The sequence below is a fragment of the Muntiacus reevesi genome, chromosome 8 (genome assembly GCF_963930625.1).
Source record: "Muntiacus reevesi chromosome 8, mMunRee1.1, whole genome shotgun sequence".
Taxonomy (NCBI): domain Eukaryota; kingdom Metazoa; phylum Chordata; class Mammalia; order Artiodactyla; family Cervidae; genus Muntiacus; species Muntiacus reevesi.
Genome location: NC_089256.1, coordinates 93231487 through 93237486, shown reverse-complemented (window position 1 = coordinate 93237486; position 6000 = coordinate 93231487). Strand labels below are relative to the sequence as shown.

General features: G+C 42.6%; 1 protein-coding gene across 3 annotated transcripts in view; it reads left to right on the top strand.

Annotated features, from left to right (window-relative positions):
* Window positions 1-228: 228 nt before the first annotated feature.
* Window positions 229-6000, top strand: part of RNF13 (ring finger protein 13) — a 119813-nt gene continuing 114041 nt past the window's right edge. For 2 of the 3 annotated variants that reach the window (XM_065942465.1, XM_065942463.1), the window contains exon 1: window positions 229-378. The gene's annotated coding sequence lies outside the window, so the exon portion shown is untranslated. Of the gene's footprint in view, window positions 379-918; window positions 1052-6000 lie in introns of those variants that run through there. The other variant, XM_065942464.1, reaches the window with a different exon arrangement.

Here is a 6000-nt window from a genome sequence, read left to right as displayed (position 1 = left end):
AGATCCTTCAGCCTCGCTCCACAAGCCAGCCCCACCCTGCCCTGCCCTTCCAATCCAGAGAGGAACGGTCACGAGGCCAAGAACGCGACTCCGCGCACTAGGCACCCCTCCGAGCTGGACCGGAGCGAAGCAGCTAGACGCGGCGAGAGTGGGAAGGAGCCTTAGCGAGCAGTTCTACGGCCCAATGGCTTTCTCCTACCGCCGGGAGCGGGCCAATGAGGCGCGAGGGGCGGGACTTCCGCCGCGCCTTCGGTGTTGTCGTCCGCGCTCCGACTCGGCTGTGGGGGTCGGTGCGGAGATTCAGTCATGAAGTCGGGGTAGAGCCTTCTGCGGCGACGCGGCTGGCGCGCCTGTTTGTGCGGCAGGGTCAGCTTCCAGGTAAGGGCCTCTGCTGCGTCTCGACGGCCGGACGGCAGGGTTCCCCCCGCGGGGCCTGCCGGGGAGAACACACCCCCTGGCCCGCCCTGAAGCTGCGGGGCGGCCCCGCCGCCGTGCTCTTGGCCGCTCCTCAGGCTGGGTGCGGAGGGAGTTATAGTTTAGCTTTGCTTTGCGGAAGGTAAAATAAAGAGCCCTGCGCTCAGAGGCCGCGTCCCCCTTGCATTCCTGCGCCGTGAGTTTGTGCCTAAAGTTGTTGGGTTATCTGTTTTGCTTCTTGCATTCCGCTCTTGAGGTGTCTTGAGCCTGGGGAGGTCTCCGGAAGTCGCCTCTTTCCGGGGTTCCCCGGGCGAAGTCGCCTGAATTTAGTTGTGGGAAGGCTTCAGTCTTTGGTGAAAAAGAGGGCAGTCGCCTCTTTGCTTTCTAACCTTCCTGCCACCCCCACCCCCCACCCCGGAAGCTAGATAGAAGGTGGGACGTGATTCTGCTAGGGGCAGATAACCGCGTCCCTGCGCCCTAAAGTTGGCAGCTCTGCCGGGACGCTTATTGAGTGGACCCGCGCTGATGAGAGGACTTTATCTCGGAGAGGGAGTGGGCAACCACCGAAGCCAAGCCATCCCAGAAGCACTCGTGCGTATTTGGCGGCCGTCACTGAGTGTTCCCCGTCAGCTTTTGGGTAAATTCCTCTATTTTGTCCTAATCTGGCAATGGTAGATTTCCAAAACCATCGTTTCATCTTCAGTTTCAGCACCGTGGGCAGCTGCTTAGGTTCTTTGTTGTTACCCCAAACTAGCCTGACAAGTGTTCCTCAGTGATGCTGCAGGAACAGGGAAAACTCATGCATTCCTTTGCACAATGATCTGTTGTTCTCCAAGGAGAACATCTGCAGTATTTGATACAATGTAAATAAATAAGATGGGTGTGCTGTCGGAGAGTTCTAGTTAGAGATACATCAATGCAGGGTTTAAGGACGCGCTTTCAAGAATTTAATCTTTTTAGGGTTACATTTTAATGGGTCTATGAGATTAGCTTCATTTCGGAGTAACAAAACTGGGCTGTAGTAGCAGGCTTTTTGTTTGTTTTTGCCTTTTTGGTTGAACAGCATGTGGGATCTTAGTTCCCCGACTCTGGTAGCAGTTTAAAAGAACTTCAAATAGTACATAAGAAATGTAGTGGGCGTCTCTGGTGACTCAGTGGTAAAGAATCCTCCTGCCAATGAAGGAGTCACGGGTTCGATCCCTGGATGGGGAAGATCCCCTGGCGGAGGAAATGGCAACCCACTCCAGTATTCTTGCCTGGGAAATGCCATGGACAGAGGAGCCTGGTGGGCTCATGGGGTCGCAAGGAGTCAGGTGAGACTGAACAACAGAAACAAAGAAGTGTAGTGCAGGCCTCATGGGAATTTTGTAATCAATTTAGTGCATTGACATTAATGTTAGAAAAGAAAAATAGCATAGGACATCCTATGGAGTAAGAGTAAATATTATTTCATGAAACTTTTGTTTCAGGTTTTAAATAATCTATGAGTGTGAAGAGGAGGATGTAAATGTATACCGTATTATTGTGGATTGTGGCAAAACACTGGATCCCAAATTTGGGAGTCAGACTGGGTTCACCCTTCAGCTCTGCCATTTACTAATTTTGTGACATTATCTGTGAATAAGGGAAGAATTATAAGAATTAATTGATATAGAATATGTCTGTTACATAGTTAAGCCTCAAAGTAGCTGTTTTTGTTATTATTTTTTGGAAATGTTGGCCCAGTAAATTCTTTCTCTAAGGAATGACAACTACTGTTTTAATAATATATATTTTTTACCCTTGCCTTTATTTGAAGCCAGCAGCTTCATGTCTCCATGTATAACAGTAAATGATGTTGACAAAAATCTTAATTTGCAGGGTTTAATATTGAAGGATTGGGAGTAAGTTCTCATCTATCCTTGTTTAAAGCTCATTTCTTGCAGGCATTTGGCAGGGACCTAACTGTTACTGCATTCAGCACCCTTCCTTTGATGTTTTTCTGCATCCCAGAGTAACATAGATTTATCAAAAGTTTTCCAGGCGCTAATTTTAGCAAAGTAAGGACAGGACTTAGGGTATGATAGGTTTGTGTCTTTGAACTGAATTGGATAGGAAGGCATGCTATGTTTTACAGTTTTTGCCATAAGGATATGTGAAATGGCATGGTCAAATATCATGGTGTGCTTATTTCATGTTGGTATGACCTAAAAATGGTTGACGTTTAAGTAAAAAGTGTGGTTTTGGACATTTTGAAATCTGGGAATGTTTAGCAGAAGTCAAAATGAGTTTGGATCAAAGCAGTGTTTTGTCCCATTTGACATGTCACTGCCATATGGTATTGCATATGGTAATTTCACATGACATACAAAAGCAAGAGACTGAGCATTGTCAGTTTTTTCAAAAGAAGAAACAGAATTAATAGACATTTCTTTTCATTAGATCGTGGTGGATAATCATTGTTTCAAAATTCATGTTTTCTGCAAATATTTATTGAACACCTATCAAAAATACTAGTTTCCACAATCCTTTTACGTTACATAAAAGCTAATTTAGGAACAATGAGAACATATAATCAGTATTGTTAGTTTACATATCGTAGTACATAGGTAACAATCACAGTTGTAATAGCTAACATTGTTTACTACAGGCAGACAATTCTAAGCACTTAATATTTGTGATTCTCTTTTTATAAATAGGGAAATGAAGGCATCGAAAATACATAACTTTCTGAGTTCACACAGGTTGTTAGTGGAGTAACTGAAATTTGAATCTAGGCATTCTGATTATGAAACCTGTCTTGTATAATGTTTTATGAAAAATTACAGAATGCTGTGGAGTTATTTTGGATTCTTGCTTATTTGGATGGCTTTGGGTAAGCTCTTTTGACCCTTGGTTTCCTCAACTCCTTCCTCAAAAATATATTATTAAGCCATTATGTTTTTGTGGGGTAAGGATAATTTGTAAAACTCTAGAGAAGAGTATGTGTTCGATAAATCATGTGCCTCAGCCTTTTCCTTTCATATTGAGGATGTGGCCATTTAAAAGATTGTTAGCAACTGGAGGAGGAGGATAGAAGAAAGAATTTCACCTAAGGACACTGCTGAAGCAGAGGTACAGAAGTGGGAAAGCAGAGAACATTTGCCAAGGTAATATGTTTAAGGAACAGGCTGGTATAAAGATAGATGGATAGAGTTTACAGGAATCCTTAAAGGAACCAGGTTAAGAATTTTGTACATGATTCTTGGTTGAGAAGACTCCCTCTTTATAAATACTAATCTGGAACAAAGTCCATCGAAGGAGTGGAATTACAGTGGTTGAGGCAGGAAGTGATGATGGTGGGATTGTTGTGAAGGGTTTAGATTGAGAATGTTAAGTGACCCCGGGAACCAACAGAATATGGGCCTTATTTTGGGGACGTATTATGATGAAGAACAGATGGTGGTGGTGGAAGGGGATTTAGGAGAAGAATTCATGATACAGTCTTTGGCTGTGGAGCTGAGGATTAGTTCAGATGTTTGGAAATGTAAAATGGAAACTGGAAGCCCTGTGTACTCCATAAAAAGTGTAGAGACCAGTTGCTCACCTTGTGAGGAAATGGTCTAAAGCCACAGTCCCCCTGTGGGTCAGTTTCACAAGAGGGATGTGACTCCAGAAGACCCTGAGAAATGCAGATTTCTCACTTGATAGAGTTCTACCCACTGTTTTTCCCTGTAATGTTGTTTTGTGTCCAGGGAGGATAGGGGTGAGGTAGTGGGGAGAGAAAATTTTGGAAAATTAGCAAGGCTCTCATTTATTATTTCAAAAGAGAGCCAGGAAATTGAAGACTAGGGATTCTCACATTAAGAACTTGGAAAGATGATGTGATATAGTGCCAGACACTTATAAACACATGTTGTATGTTACATTGTAACATCTCCAGATTTCTTATTTTGTGTCATCCCCTCTTTGTTACCCTGAATTGATTAATAGCAAAACCTTTAAAATCAGAGAATCTATGTGCTTGTTAAGGGTCAGCAATGAAGGAGGATATCTAGAGAGATTGTATTCTACTTATAGCCAAGACTGTGGGAGAAGCTCAGAGGATAAAAGGAGAAGGCCTCCTGGTGTGGTAGGAAGTCTAGCAATTCTGTGAATCCTTGAACCCATTGGCTTCAGTTTCCTCATTTTGTAAGATAATGATGATGATAATACCAGTTCTGTCCTGTTGCAAGGAAGAAACATGCCTAGAGGCCCTTCATACTTCAAAAATGGAGAAGGAAGTGGCAACCCACTCTAGTATTCTTGCCTGGAGAATCCTGTGGACAGAGGAGCCTGGCGGGTTGCTGTCCATGGGGTTGCACAGAGATGGACACGACTGACGCGACTTAGCATGCATGCATGCATTGGAGAAGGAACTGGCAACCCCCTCCAGTGTTCTTACCTGGAGAATCCCAGGGATGGAGGAGCCTGGTGGGCTGCCTTCTATGAGGTCGCACAGAGTCGGACAGTACTGAAGTGACTTAGCAGCGGCAGCAGCATACTTTAAAAAGGGCGCAGATCTAAGTAGAATGGCCTGTGGTTTCCTTTCTTGGCAGATTTTCTAGAGTTTGGTACAATTCGTTAGTGGCGTGATACTAAATTAAGCAGTATAGTAATTTACTCATCTCTGAACTGTTTTTCAGTTTCCTGTAATGCAAGGCCCAAGTAACTGACCAATCAAATAAAAAATTGGAACATTAGGCATAAGCATTAAGACAAGGAAGGTTTGCATATTCTGTTATTCTATTGCTGGAAACATTACTTGGACTCCACTACTTAGGAATTTTTCTATCACAGTCATTCACTCAACAAATATTGAGGTATTTTTTATGTCAAGCATTGTTCTAGGCATGCAGAGTATGTTAGTGAACCAAAAAAATTAAAAAAAAAAAAATCCTTGTCTTCATGGAGCTTATTTTAAAATAAGGTTAATTTTAATAGTTGAAAGTAATTATATTTTTCTTGTATTCTGTGTTTAATATAAAAGTATGATTCTGAACAGATAAAGTAGAAGTACTGTAGCAGATTGTAACTAATTTTGTAGAGTACTTGAAAAGAAGGGACTGCATCATTCTGACTCATGCATGTCTCCCCATTTCCCCTTTTCCCAATGAAATGACTTTGATGTATTTAATGCTCAGCAAATGTAGGTACTCATTAAATATTTATGATGGGGAGAAGGAAGTTGTGTTAAGGCAAGGGCCAGATCTTAAAGATAGAGGAATCAGTTGAGCGTAACAAGTATTAAGGGCCCCATGTGTTCACTAGATTGAAGGTACAGAGAAAGAGAAGGGTGCTGAAAATTGCTTTGCCTGGCTTATGCAGAAGTACAATTACATTGTAGCTGAAAGCATCACCATTAAAGGAATTTGGGTATCTGGGTGTTCCCCAACTTGCCCAATAAGTAGCTCGGTGACTTTGCATAAATAACTTGACCTCTCAGTTCATTTCCTCATTTGTAAAATGAAGTAATTTGAATTTTCCAGTTAAAAAAGTCAGCTTTTTAGACTTACAAAATGTCTTTTATCATTTCACTTTACTAGTATAGATAAAGCAGAGCCGATCATGAGCTTCCATTGAATAATA